This window comes from Pristiophorus japonicus, chromosome 4, assembly GCF_044704955.1.
Source record: "Pristiophorus japonicus isolate sPriJap1 chromosome 4, sPriJap1.hap1, whole genome shotgun sequence".
NCBI lineage: Eukaryota > Metazoa > Chordata > Chondrichthyes > Pristiophoridae > Pristiophorus > Pristiophorus japonicus.
Genome location: NC_091980.1, coordinates 289972012 through 289990780, shown reverse-complemented (window position 1 = coordinate 289990780; position 18769 = coordinate 289972012). Strand labels below are relative to the sequence as shown.

The following is an 18769-nucleotide window of genomic DNA, read 5'->3' as shown; positions in this document are numbered from 1 at the left end:
TGACCTTAGTCTTTTATTGCAGGTCTCCAGAGTGCCTCTCCAGGCTGTGAGGCCTCCTTAAGTACCTGTGCTCCCAAGGGATTGTGGGATCCCTTCGGACTCCACAGAAACAACAAATGGCAGCATGGGATGAAGTTGCGACGGTTGTTACTGCCAACTCCACTGTTCCATGGACAGGGGAACAATGCCGCAGGAAATTAAATTATTTGATGAGATCTGCTAAGATTTCTATAGTTATAAGAAATTCCAAATATTTTTAACCTACTTAAAAGTGCATTATAACTGACTTGATTCATGGGTAAGATGAGCTCATTGTGAAGTTTTATGGCTATGGTTCAATGAAAGGGCTTGTTTACATGTATCTTTGAACTGCTTCTAAGTTGTAAAAAGTCAACATTTGTGTGTCTCCAAGAGAGACAGGTGCTTGTCTGTGCTAAAACCTCATTTTAAATTTATTTTTTCAAATTAGAGTAAATTGGTCCATAATGCGAGGGAGCGTGCAGTGACAGGCGGGGAGCATTGCCACTCTAAGACAGTTATCGGACCTGGAGGAAAGAGTCGCAGAATTGTTTGGCCTTGAATGTCGCAGTTATGCGTCTGTTGCCCAAATAGATTATGGAATGCCGAAAAGTGAGTGGCTGTTTTATTTGCATGTTGGTGTTGTATTTGTATTTCACTATTTTACAATGTTGGTGTTGTGTTATTTCATTATTTTACAATGTGGGTTTTGGGTTAATATTTCACCATTTTACAATGTTGGTGTTGTTTTATTTTGTATTTCAGTATTTTATTTAATATTTATAGTATAGCCTGGAGTCACTTGAAATTTTGATTCAACTTTTTTAGTAACAACCAACGAAATGTTACAACTGTTTGAAAAGTAGCAAATGAGTTTATATCTTATTGGTGAGTCTTTATAGCAGTAAGAAACCAAAGAAATCACTATAAACTGTTTTAATGTTTTAATCAAAGGCTTTTGAAAATGTTTGTAAGGTAGAAATTATCTAACAAAGATGAAAAACTTTGATGCAATAAAATGTTACTTTTTCACTTTAAGTTCTGTTTCATCTTTTATGTGCCTTGCTGGGCAGGGGCAAGGAGGAGGGAGGGGGCGACTGTTTCATCACCTCGTAATCGTGTTGGCAACTAGCTGTTCCCTGACAACTCTGCTTTCGGCAGCAGCTCGCTCCTCCCCTTCATGTCTCCCCACAGGGACGTTTTAAAAATCTTCCATTTCATTAGGGAGTTCATCTAAAGCGTTAAGAGTTAGTCCTTCTTTCAGGGCAAAGTTGTGCAAACAGCAATAGGCCACCGCAAACCTTCCCACTTTTTCAGGACTGTACTGCAATGTCCCCCCGATCTGTCCAGGCACCGGAAGCGTGATTTTAAAACCCCGATTGTCCTCTCGACAAGTTGACGTGTCCCCACATGTGCTTGGTTGTATCTCTCCTGTGCCTCATTATTGGTCCTGCCGTATAGTGTCATCAACCACGGTTTTAGCGGGTAGCCCTTGTCGTCCAATATCCATGCGGATCCTGCAGGCAATTGGTTAAGACAGTCATATAAGTTGGAGTTGTGGAGGACAAAGGAGTCATGTGTACTTCCACAGTGAACTGCATTCACGCTTACTGTAATGTATGTACATAAGGTTTGCCCACCGACATGGGGCACTACCGTCGGAGGTCCTAGGGTCATAGGTACACTCGTGCTGGGCCCGGTATATAACCTGAACTTCACCTTTGTATCCACACTTCTGGAAGCCATTAAAGACTGACCAGGTTACACCTAGTCACTAGCTCACAGTACGGAGTTTATTGTATCATTTCATACATTACAACTGGCGACGAGGCAAATACGAACCCATGCTAAAGTATGGCGAGCGCAGCATGATCGAATACTGTTCGAATTCTCAAGAGATTCAATGAGAGAGAGGATTGGGGAGATTTCACGGATCGTTTTGACCAGTATTTCGTGGCAAGCGACCTAAACAAAGATAAGGATGCAGAGAAGCGCAGGGCTGTGCTTCTCACCGTCTGTGGCCCCACAATCTATGCACTCATCAAGAATCTGCTCTCACCCACTCTGCCTACAGAAAAGGATTACAAAGATCTGTGTACTCTAGTTTGGGAACACCTTAAAGCCACAGAAGGAATCCTCATATTCAGATATCACTTCTATACGCACGTTCGTCCAGAAGGCCAGGAAGTAGCAGCGTTTGTTGCCGACCTGAGACATCTTGCACGGTCTTGCAAATTTGGGCCTGCCTTGAAAGACATGCTGCGTGACTTTTTCGTGATCGGAGTCAACCACGAGGTGATCTTAAGTAAGTTGCTGGCTGCGGAGACCTCAGCAAGGTCGTCACCATCGCCCAGGCTTGCATGTCCACGCAGAAAAGCACGAAGCAGATATCGTGACAAAACAGGAACTCTATGACAAGTACTATATACAAAATTATATCGACAGCCGGTAGAGCTGCACATGGCAGGGCCTACTCGACTGCATCTGCAAGACCAGGAGCTGCTCAAAGTTCGCCATCGCGGGCCTTCTCGACTGTGTATGCGAGAACGGGAGCCGTTCAAAGCCCGCCATTGGGCGCAAATCTGAGCTCAACGTGTTGGTGTTGCAGGGGCAATCACCGGCCCCATCAGTGCCGCTTCAGGCAGTATGTATGCAGAGGGTGTGCGAAGACTGGGCATCTTCAGCGGACGAGTTCACGGCAGAGCAAGCGAGCTGCGACACACCATGTGAATGATGATCAATTCAACGTGGATCTGGCGATGCAGCCAGAGGCATTTGAGAGCTCCGAGGAGGAAGTGTATAGCATATGTGCGTTCCTAACAAAGAGCCTAACAAAGCTGGAGGTAAAATTACTAACAGAGCCAACCGATAATGATAGAGATAAAATTAAACAGCGTGCCAGTATCCATGGACTTAAACACGGGTGCGAGTCAATCGATAATGAGCCAGAAGACTTTCAAAAAGCTGTGGGAGACCAAGGCAGAGAGACCCAAGCTGAGTCCGATAAATGCAAAGTTGCGTACCTACACCAAAGAGCTCATACCAGTGATCAGTAATGTAACAGTAAGAGTGTCATATGAGGGAGCGGTTCATGATCTACCGCTATGGATTATCCCGGGCAACGGCCCATCTTTATTCGGCAGGAGTTGGCTCGAGAAAATAAAATCGAAATGCTACGATATCAAAGCTTTGTCATCAGCGGATGATGATTTGTGTGCTCAAGTGCTGAGCATATTTCCCTCACTGTTTGAACCAGGAATTGGCAGCTTCAAGGAAGCCAAGGTGCAGATTCACCTAGGCCCAGACGCTAGGCCCATCCATCACAAAGCCAGGGCGGTCCCGCACATGATGAGAAACAAGGTCAAGCTCGAATTGGGCAGGTTACAACACGAGGGGATCATCTCACCGGTCGAATTTAATGAATGGGCCAGTCCCATTGTTCTGGTGTTAAAGAGCGACGGCACAGTCAGGATTTGTGGAGACAACAAAGTCACTACAAGATCAGTGCCCACTACCGAAAGCTGATGATCTGTTTGCAGTGCTAGCCGGGGGAAAATCGTTCACCAAATTGGATCTAACGTAGGCCTACATGACACAGGAACTGGTTGAATCATCAAAGAAACTTACGTACATCAACACGCACAAAGGACTGTTTATATACAACGGGTGCCCTTTTGGCATTAGTTCGGCAGCAGCCATATTTCAGAGAAACATGGAGAGCCTATTGAAATCCATCCCCAGGACTATGGTATTCCAAGAAGACATTCTAGTCACAGGTCGTGACACTGCCGAGCACCTGCACAATCTGGAAGAGGTTTTGCGTCGTCTGGACAAAGTGGGACTCAGGCTGAAAAGATCGAAGTGCGTTTTCATGGCACCACAGTTCAAATTCCTTGGACAAAAGATTGATGCAGACAGAATCAGACCTACAGACGCGAAAACAGAGGCCATCAAAAATGCGCCCAGGCCCCAGAATGTGATGGAGCTGCGTTCGTTCCTAGATTTGCACAACTACTTCGGTAACTTCTTACCCAAATTGAGTACAATATTAGAGCCTTTGCACAAGCTGCTCAGGAAAGGAGATGACTGGATCTGGGGTGAACTTCAAGACAGAGCCTTTGAGAAGGCTAGAAATCTGTTGTGTTCCCACAAGCTACTGATACTGTATAACCCATGCAAGCGTCTAGTTTTGACCTGTGATGCGTCGTCCTATGGGGTTGGCTGCGTACTCCAGCAAGCCAATGAAGCAAACTACAACCAGTTGCATACGCATCTCGAAGCCTGTCCAAGGTGGAAAGAGCCTACGACATGGTAGAGAAAGAGGCTTTAGCATGTGTTTATGGGGTAAAAAAACTACACCAGTACCTGTTTGGGCTTCGCTTCGAGCTGGAAACCGATCACAAGCCGCTTATATCGTTGTTCTCGGAACATAAAGGTATCAACTCAGAGAATTGTTAACCTGTGGAATCTTCATTCAGAGAGTTGTTAACCTGTGGAATCCCCTGCCGCAGAGAGTTGTTGATGCCTGTTCATTGGATATATTCAAGAGGGAGTTAGATATGGCCCTTACGGCTAAAGAGATCAAGGGGTGTGGAGAGAAAGCAGGAAAGGGGTACTGAGGGAATGATCAGCCATGACCTTATTGAATGGCGGTGCAGGCTCGAAGAGCCGAATGGCCTACTCCTGCACCTATTTTCTATGTTTCTAATACCAACGCGTTGTCCCGCATCCAGAGGTGAGCGCTGACATCATCTGCCTATGATTATGTAATTCGCCATAGAACAGGCACCGACAACTGTCCTGTTGCATTGAGCCGGTTACCGTTGTCCATAGGAGGTGGAAACACCAATGCCCGCAGAGCTACTCATGGTCATGGATACCTTTGAGAGTGAAGGGTTGCCTGTCACTACTCAACAAGTTAAGACCTGGACCAGCCAGGATCTGACCCTATCGGTTGTAAAACATTCTGTTCTTAACGGGGACTGGTCGACCATCCCCAAGGAAATGGGTGATGAAACCAAACCGCACAGCCATCACAAAGATGAGCTTTCCATCCAGTCCGACTGTTTACTGTGGGGTAATCGTGCGGTTCTAATGCCCAAGAAAGGCAAGGCAAGATTTGTACTGGAATTACATAGTATGCATGCGGTATTGTCATGATGAAGGCCATCGCCAGGTCCCATGTTTGGTGGCCTGGTATTGACTCGGACTTAGAGTCATGCGTGCATCAGTGCAGCACTTGCATGCAGTTAAGCAATGCCCCAAAGGAAGCTCCACTCAGTCTGTGGTCATGGCCATCCAAACCGTGGGCTAGGATCCACATCGACTTTGCGGGCTCCTTCCTTGGTAAAATGTTTTTTGTGGTGGTGGATGCATACTCCAAATGGATAGTGTTATGTATGCATGTTAATGTATGTACTGTAACACTCGACCACTGAATGTACCTTCATCCTGTATACACTATACCTGTACCACCAGAGGGTGCTGCTGCTGGAGACCTAAGGGTCACCTGTACACTGCAGGTAACCCAGTATAAAAGGGAGCTCACCTCTTGGTGTCCTCACTCTGGGAGCTGCAATAAAGGACTAAGGTCACTACCTCGTGAAGTCGTTATTAGAGTGCTTGCATACACGACAGATAGATTGTGTGATCATGTCATCCAGCACTTCCACTGCCACCATTGAGAACCTGAGAGCCATGTTTGCCACACATGGCCTGCCAGACATCGTTGTCAGTGACAACGGACCGTGTTTCACGAGCCTGGAGTTTCAAGAGTTCATGAAACACAATGGCATAAAACACGTGAGGTCAGCCCCATTCAAACCCGCGTCCAATGGTCAAGTGGAGCGGGCAGTTCAAACCATCAAGCAGAGCCTGAAACGCGTAACTCACGGTTTCCTTGCAGACACGCCTGTCACGCATACTGCTCAGTTACAGGACAAGGCCACACACACTCAGCGGGGTCCCGCCTGTGGAACTATTGATGAAGAGAGGCCTCAAAACCAGGCTCTCTCTAGTCCATCCTGATCTTAACAATCATGTCGAAACCCGACGTTAACGCCAGCAATGGTATCACGACCGCGCCGCAGTGTCACGTGACATATCTGTATATGACCCAGTGTATGTACTTAACCATGGTCAAGAGCCCAATGGCTCCCAGGCAATGTTACAGATAAGGAGGGTAACCATAACCGGGTGTATATGGTTAAGCTCAAGAATGGGCAGATGTGCAGGAAACACATTGATCAAATCAAGCTAAGACACACTGACGAACCTGAACAGTTGGAAGAAGACACCGCGAGCTTAGATGACCAACCAACTCACATCCAGCCATCAGAAGAACCCACTGTGGTTAATGCCCAGCCCCAAGTTGTGAGAGACTCGGAAAGCACTGGGATTGTACTGAGACAGTCAATCAGGGAGCGAAGGGCTCTGGACCGTCTGAACTTGTAATTTGGACTTGTGCCAAGAACTTGGGAGAAACTGATGTAATGTATGTACATCAGGTCTGCCCACCAACAGGGGGCACTACCATCGGAGGTCCTAGGGTCATAGGTGGGCTCGGTATATAACCTGAACTTTACCTTTGTATCCGCACTTCTGGAAGCCATTAAAGACTGACCAGGTTACACCTAGTCACTGGCTCACAGTACGGAGTTTATTGTATCATTTCATACACTACACTTAGGATCCTGAGTTTCGCATCACAGGCGATCATTGCATTTAAGGAATGATACCCCTTCCTCTTGATGAATGTCACAGCATTGCTACTCGGTGCCTTCAATGCAGCGTGGGTTCCATCGACGGCCGCAATAACTTTTGGGAAGCCAGTAATTCTATAAAAAGCAAGGAGATGCTCACTTTGCTGTGGAGCAGACATGTCGAAACATATGAACTCATCGCCCCTACGTAATATGGCATCCGTGAGCTGGTGAATGCAGGACCTCGCAGCACAATGGCTGATGTTTGAAAGGTCACCGGTGCCTGTCTGAAATTACCCTGATGCAAAGAAGTTCAATGCGGTGGTTACCTTCATGGACACAGACAAAGCAGTGTGGGTCGTGGAGCATGTTTCCGGGTCATCCTTCAACAAGTCACACAGTCATCCGATTGCCTCTTTGCTGAAGCACAGCCTCCTCACACATAACAACTCCGACATTTCAAACGATAGCCTCTCCCTGTACACTCTCTCTGGTGGGTAGTTATTCCTTCTGATGAGGCAGCGTTCATGGTTCACAAATCTTCTTAGTTGTTCCCTGCGACGTATGTTTCTCTGCTCCAGAAGGTCAAAGATCTGCATGGCAAGAATATCATTCGCAGACATGTTTATCCCTCACAGATAGATGCGGTACACATAGGAGGAAAGAAGGAAATACTTGTAGAGTCGGTATGGTCTAACACACACACATTCCTACTAACCCCCTCCCTCCCTCCCTCATAAATAGAGTTGAAATAGTTTAGTATAGAGTATTGATTTCACCCAATTTACTGTTGACACCCGTGCACACTTGCAGAAAGTCGATTATATTTTACAAGCCAAGCTGCAATAGACAACATGGTATCTCAAATGTTATAAAAGTTGGAAGATTTGAATCTCTCATTAATTAGAGAGGAAGCTAGTTGTTTCCATTTCCTGCTGTTTATTTAGTTTGTGTTAAGTTTTTACTCTACAGAACTCCTCAGCATCGACCGCTGCTTATGCTGAAGGCTATTGAACTGTTTGAAGCAAAGTTTCAGGTAGATGCTCACAGAATGCAGGCTGTACGCCTGCTTTATCTCGCGCAGAACTTTCGTGCCCTAATCCTGGGCAGAAGATTTCTAAAAGTCGGATTTCTGCACCGAGAACTCATCGCATGGGCAAGACCTGCCAAGGTGCAGCTGAACAGGTTGGAAAAGCCGGTTTTCAGCGCATGCGCATTGTGCGCTGAAAACGGGCTTTTCCGATGTCTTCCTGGGTCCGTACACACTTCATACGGACCTGGGACATCGGAATTTCAGGGCCATTGCAACAATCTTTTGGGGGAGGAATGCGGTCGCGCCTCTGTTGCGGCGTTAACCCGGGCGGAGCGGAAAATTTTACTCCGGGAAATGGTTTGCGTCTCCAGCCGCAAAAGTCACCAGCTGGGCCCTGAGTGAGGAGTGGAGCGCTAAGGGAGGCGTTCCACACCTTTTTTGGGGCGCTAGGCCGGCTGAGCAAATGAAAATCCCAAGGTAAACTGCTGGCTTCGGAGCACCCTAAGAGAGGCTTCCGTGAAAAAAGAAATCTGGGGAAAAAAGCATTCCCAATACATTACTCACGCCACCACGATATAAATCGCAAACATTTAAAAATGAACAACAATCACACATACTTGAGGTGGACATTACTTACCTCACTGCGGTTGCTACAGCTCGGACCACCAGCTTCCACAGGCGTTCCCAGCAGGACGCGTTACGGTGCGCTACGGATCGGACCCCAACCAAATATCAAGCCGGTATCACAACCAGGGTTGTTGCCCACCGGCTTGTCTCTTCCAGGCGGTAATGCTCCGCGCCCCCTCAAAACCAGCACCAAATGTCCTGGTAGGATGCTGGAAGCTGGTCGCCCGCCCAGAAGTGTTTACCGCCACTATTGCCACCCCTCCAGGGCACTAACGGGGGCGGCAGCGGACTGCAAATGCAGCCTTTTGTGTTAATTTTGATATCGCTCGCATGTTTCTTTTCATAGTCCCTTTCTGTAGCTCTTACTTTTTGTCTTCCTTTGCTGTTCTTTATATGTTTCCCACTCTCCTGGATTTACACTATTCTTTGCACTTTCCTTTAGTTTTATGTCATCTCTCACCTCTTTTGTCGACTATGGTTGTTTTATGCGTTAAGTGGAGCTCTTCCCCTTAAGGCTATATCCCAGTCCTGTAATAAGCTAAATTCTTTTTCGAACACCTCCCACTGTTTATCTGTAATTTTTCCCAATGACAGCTTTAACCAGATTGCGATTGTCAGTCTCTGTCCCATCCCGTTAAAGTTAGCCTTACCAAAATCTAAAATCTTACTACTGTGTTAAGTTTCTCCTTTTCAAATCTAACATTGACTTCAATCAAATTAGGATCGCTGTGAGTTAACTGTTCCCTTTACTGTTAGATTATTAACTAAGTTCGCCTTATTACTCATTACTAAGTCTGGTATGACCTGCCCCCTTGTTGATTCTGGAACATATTGCTCCAGAAAACTATCTTGAATGCAATCAAGGAATTCATTGCCTTTCTGATTTCAACAACAACAATTTGCGTTTATATAGAACCTTTAATGTGGTAAAACATCCCGAGATGCTTCACAGGAGTGTTATCAAACAAAATTTGACACCAAGCCACATAAAGAGGCAATAGGACAAATGACCAAAAGCTTGGTCAAATAGGTAAGTTTTAAGGAGCATCTTAAAGGAAGGGAGAGAGATAGAGAGGCAGAAAGGTAAGGGGGAGAATTCCAGAGCTTAGGGCCTAGGCAACAGAAGACATGGCCGTCAATGGTAGAGTGATTAAAATCGGGATGTGCTGGATGCCAGAATTGGAGGAACGCAGCGATCTCTGAGGGCTGTAATGCTGGAGCAGGTGACAGAGATAAGGAGGGGCAAGGCCATGGAGGGTTTTGAAAACAAGAATGAGAATTTTAAAGTCGAGGTATTGCCGGACTGGGAGGTAATGAAGGTCAGCGAGCACAGGGGTGATGGATGAACCAGACTTGGTGCAAGTTAGGATATGGGCAGCCGCATTTAGGATGAGCTTAAGTTTACGTAGGGTGGAAGTTGGGAGGCCAGCTAGGAGAGCATTGAAATGGACAAGTCTAAGGGAATATTTCAGCAGCAAATGAGCTGAGGCAGGGGCGGAGTCGGGTGATGTTACAGAGGTGGAAGTAGGTGTCTTGGTGGTGGAGTGTATATGTGGTCGGCATAAGTTCATCCCAGGATCAAATACAACACCAAGGTTGCAAACAGTCTGGTTCAACCTAAGACTGTTGCCAAGGAGCGGGATGGAATCGGTGGCTAAGGAACAGAGTTTGTGGCGGGGACTGAAAACAATGGCTTCAGTCTTGCCAATATTTAGTTGGAGGAAATTTCTGTTCATCCAGTACTGGATGTCGGACAAGCATTCTGACAATTTAGAGACAGTGGAGGAGGTCGAGAGATGTGGTGGTGAGGTGGAGCTGGGTGTGGTCAGGTGCATGTGGAAATTGACTTTGTGTTTTCAGATAATGTCACCAAGGGGCAGCATGTATCGCTACTCTGCTCTTCCCAATCTATATAAAAACTAAAGTCTCCCATTAAAACAACTTTGCTGTTGCAGCAAACCTCTCTAATCACTGAATTAATACATTCTCTCACTTCATTGCTACTATCAGAAGGCCTGTAGACAACTCTAGATCCAAGGTTGTTCCAACCTCTGTTATTGAATTACAATATGCAGATGATACTTGCGTCTGCGCACACATAGAGACTGAATTCCAAACCATCGTTGACACCTTCACTGAAGCGTACGAGAGTTTGGGCCTTACATTAAACATCAGTAAGATAAAGGTTCTCTACCAACCTTCCCAACACCACACAGTACTGCTCCTCGATTATCAAGATCCATGACAAGAACTTGGACAATGTGGACCACTTTCCACACCTTGGGAGCCTACTATCAACAAGGACAGACATCGATGACGAAGTCCAACACTGCCTTCAGTTTGCCAGTACAGCCTTCGGCTGCCTGAGGAAAAGAGTGTTCGAAGACCAGGATCTCAAACCCGGCACCAAGCTCATGGGCTACAGAGCAGTAGTGATACCCGCCCTCCTATATGGTTCAGAGACATGGACTATGTACAGTAGGCACCTCAAAGCACTGGAGAAGTACCAGCAATGCTGCCTCCACAAAATCCTACAAATTCATTGGCAAGATAGACGCACCAACGTCAGCGTCCTCTCTCAGGCCAACACCTTCAGCATCGAGGCATTGACCACACTCGATCAGCTTCGATGGGCGAGCCACATTGTCCGCATGCCTGATACTAGACTCCCGAAACAAGTACTCTACTGCGAACTACATCACGGCAGGCGAGCCCCAGGAGGGCAGAGAAAACGCTATAAGAACACCCTCAAAGATGTCTTGAAAAAATGTAACATCCCCACTGACTCTTGGGAATCCCTGGCCCACGACCGCTCAAAATGGAGGAGGAGCATCCGAGAAGGCGCCAAACACTTCGAGTCTCTTTGCCGGGAGCACGCGGAAGCCAAGTACAAAAAACGGAAGGAGCGTTCGACAAATCAAGCACCCCACCCACCTGTCCCTCCAACCACCATCTGCCCCGCCTGTGACAGAGACTGTAGGTCCCGCATTGGTCTCATCTTAGAACTCATTTTAGTGTGGAAGCAAATCATCCTCGACTCCGGGGACTGGTTGAGAAGAAGAAGAGACAACTCCCAGTATAGTTTTAAGTCCTCTCTTATTTCTCAATTCTAACCATAGAGTTTCTGCTGGTTGCTTTCGCTTACCTATATCCTCTCTTATTAATGCTGTCATAGTATCTTTAATCAATAAGGTTACCCCTCCTCCTCTTCCAATTTCCCTATCATTTCTATAGATCTTATAACCTGGAATATTCAACTCCCACTCATGATTAGCTTGCAGCAATGTCTCTGTAATGGCCAGCATGTCATACCCTCTAAGTTGTATTTGAGCCTCTAATTCACTCAATTTATTTCTTATACTCCATGCATTAGTATATAAAACTCTTATTTGGGCTAGGCACTCTAAGCTGCCCTTCTGCCCTGATTCTACCTTTCTCACACTTAACATGTTTCTTATTTGTGACTCCTGCTGCAACTACTTTAGCATTCTCTTCATCTGGAGTACCTGCATCACTGTTTGTGATCGGAACTCTGCTCTTACTAATTTATTACTCCATTAAGTCTGGACATTCTGGAGGAGTGAGTTGCATGAAGAAATCATGTGACATCAAAAATACTGATCTATTGAATGATAAGATTGGGTTGGATTGCTGCCAATTACTGCTGGGAAATTAACTTCCTCCAGAAGAATTGTGGTAACCAGTTATGATCAGGAAGTCACACAAACAGTGAAAACGTAAACTCCCAGAAAGAGATCCATATATCTGCAATGTGTTTCCCTGTGATTTTGAAGACATTTTTATTACGAGTTATCACAAAGTCAGTCACCACCATAGTGGTGAGAAGTGGCAATCTGGCCAATGTATCTACTAGTTCTCCAGTTTTTAAAGCAGCAACCAGTAGGCCAACTTAACAAACTACTTTAATGTAAATGATATTGGCAAAAGAACCAGAGGTGAAATGAGGAAACTTTTTGTTTACACAGTGTATTGTTGTGGTCTAGAATGCACTGCCTGAAAGGGTGATGGAAGCAGATTCAATAGTAACATTCAAAAGAGAATTGGATAAATACTTGAAGGGAAAAATAATACTGGGCTACAGGGAAAGAGCACGGGGAGTGGGATTAAATGGATAGCTCGACCAAAGAGCCATCACAGGCACAATGGGCTGAATATTCTCCTTCTATGCTGTATCATTCTATGATTCTATGGAGGCCCTAGACAGACTGAAAGGGTTAAAACATCAATAAGTTCCCTAGGGATAGATACGACAAAAATGTCCTCGTCGGCGGGTTCTCTGAAGTGTCCTCTATAACTTTGGCAGTAACACCATTTACACAGGGATCCCGCTGATCTTCTGCCGAGGTTATGCCGGCAATCAAGAGAACTCCTGAGAAACTTTCAGCCGATGATACTTAGCTGAGAATGCTGAGAGGGACTAGGGGAGAGATTTGTGAGGCACTGACAAGCATTGTGAGAGAGGAGCGCACTGGGGAGATGCCAATTGATTGGAAACAGGTCGCCCTGGCAGCCATATCCAAAAATGGGAACGAGTCTGCCACGGGGCAACTATGGGCCCATGAGTCTTATTTATCAGATAGAAACTTGAAGATTGTGACTTTGAATTTCCTTATGGACAGGGGCAGAGATCCAATGTAAATCAGACAGTAAAGCAGCAGAAGGTAAATGGGGATCCACAAATTCCGGGTCTCCAGCCTAAATGCTGAACTACAGAGCCAAAACCATAGAATACAAGTCGGAGCAAGTCTTGATCAAACTGTACAGTGCTCTGATCAATGTGCACCTTGAGTATAACAAGGGAGACATTCGAACTCTGGAACAGGTTGATCACTAGTGTCAAAGGTCTGAGTTATGAGGAAAGAATGGAGAAACTTTCAGCTTTGAAAGGATGCATCTTTACGAAATATTTACGAAAGGATATACTTGCTTTGGAGGCAGTTCAGAAAAGGTTCACTAGGTTGATTCCGGGGATGAGGGTTGACTTATGAGGAAAGGTTGGAATTCAGAAGAATGAGTGGTGATCTTATCGAAACGTATAAGATTATGAGGGGACTTGACAAGGTGGATGCAGAGAGGATGTTTCCACTGATGGTGGAGACTAGAACTAGAGGGCATGACCTTAGAATAAGGGGCCGCCCATTTAAAACAGAGATGAGGAGGAATTTCTTCTCTCAGAGGGTTATAAATCTGTGGAATTCGCTGCCTCAGAGAGCTGTGGAAGCCGAGACATTGAATAAATTTAAGACAGAGATAGACAGTTTCTTAAATGATAAGGGGAGAAAGGGTTATGGGGAGCGGGCGGGGAAGTGGAGCTGAGTCCATGATCAGATCAGCCATGATCTTATTGAATGGCGGAGCAGGCTCGAGGGGCCGTATGGTCTACTCCTGTTCCTATTTCTTATGTTCTTATGTTCTTATCTGAGAGGTTATCTTGCAGAGGCAGGTAAGATAGTCAATAGTACGGAAAAATTACTTTAAATTAAATTGCAAGAGTAGGACAAGGAGACACAGGTTCAAACTAGCAAACGGTAAATTTAGGACTTATATCGGGAAGATTTTGTTCACACAAAGAGTAGGCTTTCAGATAGAGCACTGGATGTAAAATTCCTGCAGAGTCTGGACACAGGAGATGGAGAGAAACTGTTCCCACTGGCAGAAGGGTCAAAACCATGTTGAAGCATATTGAAAAACACATAGCAGCAACTTATTCTCTCTCTCTCTCTCTCTCTCTCTCGACTGTGTGTTTGAACCGGGGACCGAGAATGGGACCGGACTGTGTGTGTCAACCAGGGACCAAGAATGGGACTGGATAGCCTTCGGGCGGGGTTGGAGGTAAGTTGCTGCAATGTGTTTTTCAGTTCTTTCAGTGTGTCCGGGCATCTGCTGCACTGATTTCCTTACCTGCGCCGATCTCCTTAACTCTCCAGAAGGTTTTTCTGCAGAGGCCACATACGCTGGCCTAAGCACAACTGGAGTAACTCTCAGCTGGCCAAACTTCCCTAAATGGCCAGAATTGGCATAGGTGATTGGTCATGCCCCCTTTGGCTGAAAAAAAACTGACCTAAAAAAAATCGTAACTAACTGAGTTACACTGGTGCAAACTGACCTAAAAAAATCGTAACTAACTGAGTTACACTGGCGCAAACTGATTGGGGAAACTGTGCTTTTTCAACTTAGGCCAAAAAGAGCAGCCTGCTCCAAAAAAACGGTGCAAATCACTGGGGAAAATTGAGCCTCTTTAAACTGAAGCCCCATTTGCCCTTTCAGGTGGAAGTAAAAGATTCCACAGCACTATTTCGAAAAAGAGCAGGGATTATCCCTGGTGTCCTGGCCGATATTTATCCCTTAATCAACATCACAAAAACAGATGATCACATTGCTGTTTGTGGGAGCTTGCTGTGCGCAAAATTGGCTGCCGCGTTTCCTACATTACAAGAGTGACTGCACTTCAGAAGTACTTCATTGGTTGTAAACCGCTTTGGGACATCCTGAGGTTGTTAAAGGCACTAAATAAATGCAAGTCTTTCTTTCTTTAATCTCATTCTAGAGGAAGAAATTTAGATCAAATAGCATTACTCATCTTGTGATCACCCTCAGCTCTACACTGAAAGTTAAGCAAATAATCCGAATGTCGTACTCCAGCATATATCCCAATGGTATTAAAAGGGAACACTATGAGATGGTGCCTTTTGTTATCAGCCCTCACTGAGATTCTCAGGCAGACTTTCATTTGGCGATAGCTGTGTTTCTGGCACAATACAACAACCCCGATATTTTTCCCTTCTTCGTCTAGGCAGCGGATAGGCATAGTCCACCTGACTACACTGTTCCCACTTCCAAAAGAAATCAGTGCTCATACCTACTGCTCCACTTGTTAAGTTGGTCTTATTTATTTTGCTTTGTGGGGGGAGGGTGAGGGGAACCTAAAGTAAATTATTCCCAAATGTACCACTTGCTCTACCAAGGACATGTTCCTCAGATTTGCTTTAAAGGTCACTTTTATGGGTTGATGGTAAATCCATTCCAGACACAATTTGCAAGGCAGGTTTTCCCTACCACAGCATGAGATATCATAGGGATAAGAGTGACCAGCTCTTGCTTTTGTCACGATTATTGTTTCAAACATTACTGGTCATTTTTCACAAGGAAAGCAAGAAAACCAGCATGGATTTATGAAGGGAAAGTCATGTTTGACAAATTTGTCAGAGTTCTTTGAGGATGTAACGAGCAGGGTGGATAAAGGGGAACCGTGTATTTGGATTTCCAGAAGGCATTCGATATGGTGCCACATAAAAGGTTACTGCACAAGAGCTCACAGAATTGGGGATAATATATTAGCATGGATAGAGGATTGGCTAACTAACAGAAAACAGAGAGTGGGGATAAATGGGTCATTTTCAGGTTGGCAAACAGTAACTAGTGGGGTGCCACAGGGATCAGTGCTGGGGCCTCAACTTTTTACAATCTATATTGACTTGGATGAAGGGACCGAGTGTAATGTAGCCAAATTTGCTGATGATACAAGGATAGGTGGGAAAGCAAGTTGTGAGGAGGATGCAAATAATCTGCAATGGGATATAATAGATAGGCTCAGTGAGAGGGCAAACATTTGGTAAATGGAGTATAATGTGGGAAAATGTGAGGTTATCTACTTTGGTAGGAAAAATAGAAAAGCAAATTATTTTTTAAATGGGGAGAGATTACTAAATGCTACGGTACAGAGGGATCTGGAGGTCATTGTACATGAAACACAAAAAGTTAGCATGCAGGTACAGCAAGTAATTAGGAAGGCAAATGGAATGTTGGCCTTTATTGCAAGAGGGATGGAATAGAAATATAGGGAAGTCCTGCTCCAACTGTACAAGGCATTGGCAAAGAGTACAGTTTACAGTTTTGGTCCCTTTATTTAAGAAGGGATATATTTACATTGGAGGCAGTTCAGAGAAGATTCACGAGGTTGATTCCTCTGATGGTGGAGTTGTCTTATGAAGAAAGTTTGAGCAGGTTGGGCCTATACACATTGGAGTTTAGAAGAATGAGAGGTGATCCAATTGAAACATATAAGATTCTGAGGGGCTTAACAGGATAGATGCAGAAACATAGAAACATAGAAACATAGAAAATAGGTGCAGGAGCAGGCCATTCAGCCCTTCTAGCCTGCACCGCCATTCAATGAGTTCATGGCTGAACATGAAACTTCAGTACCCCCTTCCTGCTTTCTCGCCATAACCCTTGATCCCCCGAGTAGTAAGGACTTCATCTAACTCCCTTTTGAATATATTTAGTGAATTGGCCTCAACTACTTTCTGTGGTAGAGAATTCCACAGGTTCACCACTCTCTGGGTGAAGAAGTTTCTCCTCATCTCGGTCCTAAATGGCTTACCCCTTATCCTCAGACTGTGACCCCTGGTTCTGGACTTCCCCAACATTGGGAACATTCTTTCTGCATCTAACCTGTCTAAACCCGTCAGAATTTTAAACGTTTCTATGAGGTCCCCTCTCATTCTTCTGAACTCCAGTGAATACAAGCCCAGTTGATCCAATCTTTCTTGATAGGTCAGTCCCGCCATCCCGGGAATCAGTCTGGTGAACCTTTGCTGCACTCCCTCAAGAATGTCCTTCCTCAAGTTAGGAGACCAAAACTGTACACAATACTCCAGGTGTGGCCTCACCAAGGCCCTGTACAACTGTAGCAACACCTCCCTGCCCCTGTATTCAAATCCCCTCGCTATGAAGGCCAACATGCCATTTGCTTTCTTAACCGCCTGCTGTACCTGCATGCCAACCTTCAATGACTGATGTACCATGACACCCAGGTCTCGTTGCACCTTCCCTTTTCCTAATCTGTCACCATTCAGATAATAGTCTGTCTCTCTGTTTTTACCACCAAAGTGGATAACCTCACATTTATCCACATTATACTTCATCTGCCATGCATTTGCCCACTCACCTAACCTATCCAAGTCACTCTGCAGCCTAATAGCATCCTCCTCGCAGCTCACACTGCCACCCAACTTAGTATCATCCGCAAATTTGGAGATACTGCATTTAATCCCCTCGTCTAAATCATTAATGTACAATGTAAACAGCTGGGGCCCCAGCACAGAACCTTGCGGCACTCCACTAGTCACTGCCTGCCATTCTGAAAAGTACCCGTTTACTCCTACTCTTTGCTTCCTGTCTGACAACCAGTTCTCAATCCACGTCAGCACACTACCCCCAATCCCATGTGCTTTAACTTTGCACATTAATCTCTTGTGTGGGACCTTGTCGAAAGCCTTCTGAAAGTCCAAATATACCACATCAACTGGTTCTCCTTTGTCCACTTTACTGGAAACATCCTCAAAAAATTCCAGAAGATTTGTCAAGCATGATTTCCCTTTCACAAATCCATGCTGACTTGGACCTATCATGTCACCATTTTCCAGATGCACTGCTATGACATCCTTAATAATTGATTCCATCATTTTACCCACTACTGAGGTCAGGCTGACCAGTCTATAATTCCGTGTTTTCTCTCTCCCTCCTTTTTTAAAAAGTGGGGTTACATTGGCTACCCTCCACTCCATAGGAACTGATCCAGAGTCAATGGAATGTTGGAAAATGACTGTCAATGCATCCGCTATTTCCAAGGCCACCTCCTTAAGTACTCTAGGATGCAGTCCATCAGGCCCTGGGGATTTATCGGCCTTCAATCCCATCAATTTCCCCAACACAATTTCCCGACTAATAAAGATTTCCCTCAGTTCCCCCTCCTTACTAGACCCTCTGTCCCCTTTTATATCCGGAAGGTTGTTTGTATCCTCCTTAGTGAATACCGAACCAAAGTACTTGTTCAATTGGTCTGCCATTTCTTTGTTCCCCGTTATGACTTCCCCTGATTCTGACTGCAGGGGACCTACGTTTGTCTTCACCAACCTTTTTCTCTTTACATACCTATAGAAACTTTTGCAATCCGCCTTAATGTTCCCTGCAAGCTTCTTCTCGTACTCCATTTTCCCTGCCCTAATCAAACCCTTTGTCCTCCTCTGCTGAGTTCTAAATTTCTCCCAGTCCCCAGGTTCGCTGCTATTTCTGGCCAATTTGTATGCCACTTCCTTGGCTTTAATACTATCCCTGATTTCCCTAGATAGCCACGGTTGAGCCACCTTCCCTTTTTTATTTTTACGCCAGACAGGAATGTACAATTGTTGTAATTCATCCATGCGGTCTCTAAATGTCTGCCATTGCCCATCCACAGTCAACCCCCTAAGTATCATTCGCCAATCTATCCCAACCAATTCACGCCTCATACCTTCAAAGTTACCCTTCTTTAAGTTCTGGACCATGGTCTCTGAAATTACTGTTTCATTCTCCATCCTAATGCAGA

The 18769-nt window shown here is 45.3% G+C and overlaps 1 long non-coding RNA gene across 1 annotated transcript; it reads right to left on the bottom strand.

The window, feature by feature from the left end:
• Positions 1–980: 980 nt before the first annotated feature.
• LOC139262378 (uncharacterized) lies at positions 981–8436 on the bottom strand. Its single transcript, XR_011592960.1, has 3 exons — positions 8390–8436; positions 7049–7312; positions 981–1535 (listed from the first exon to the last, which is right to left on the bottom strand). It is a non-coding gene; the product is annotated as an uncharacterized lncRNA (long non-coding RNA).
• Positions 8437–18769: the final 10333 nt, after the last annotated feature.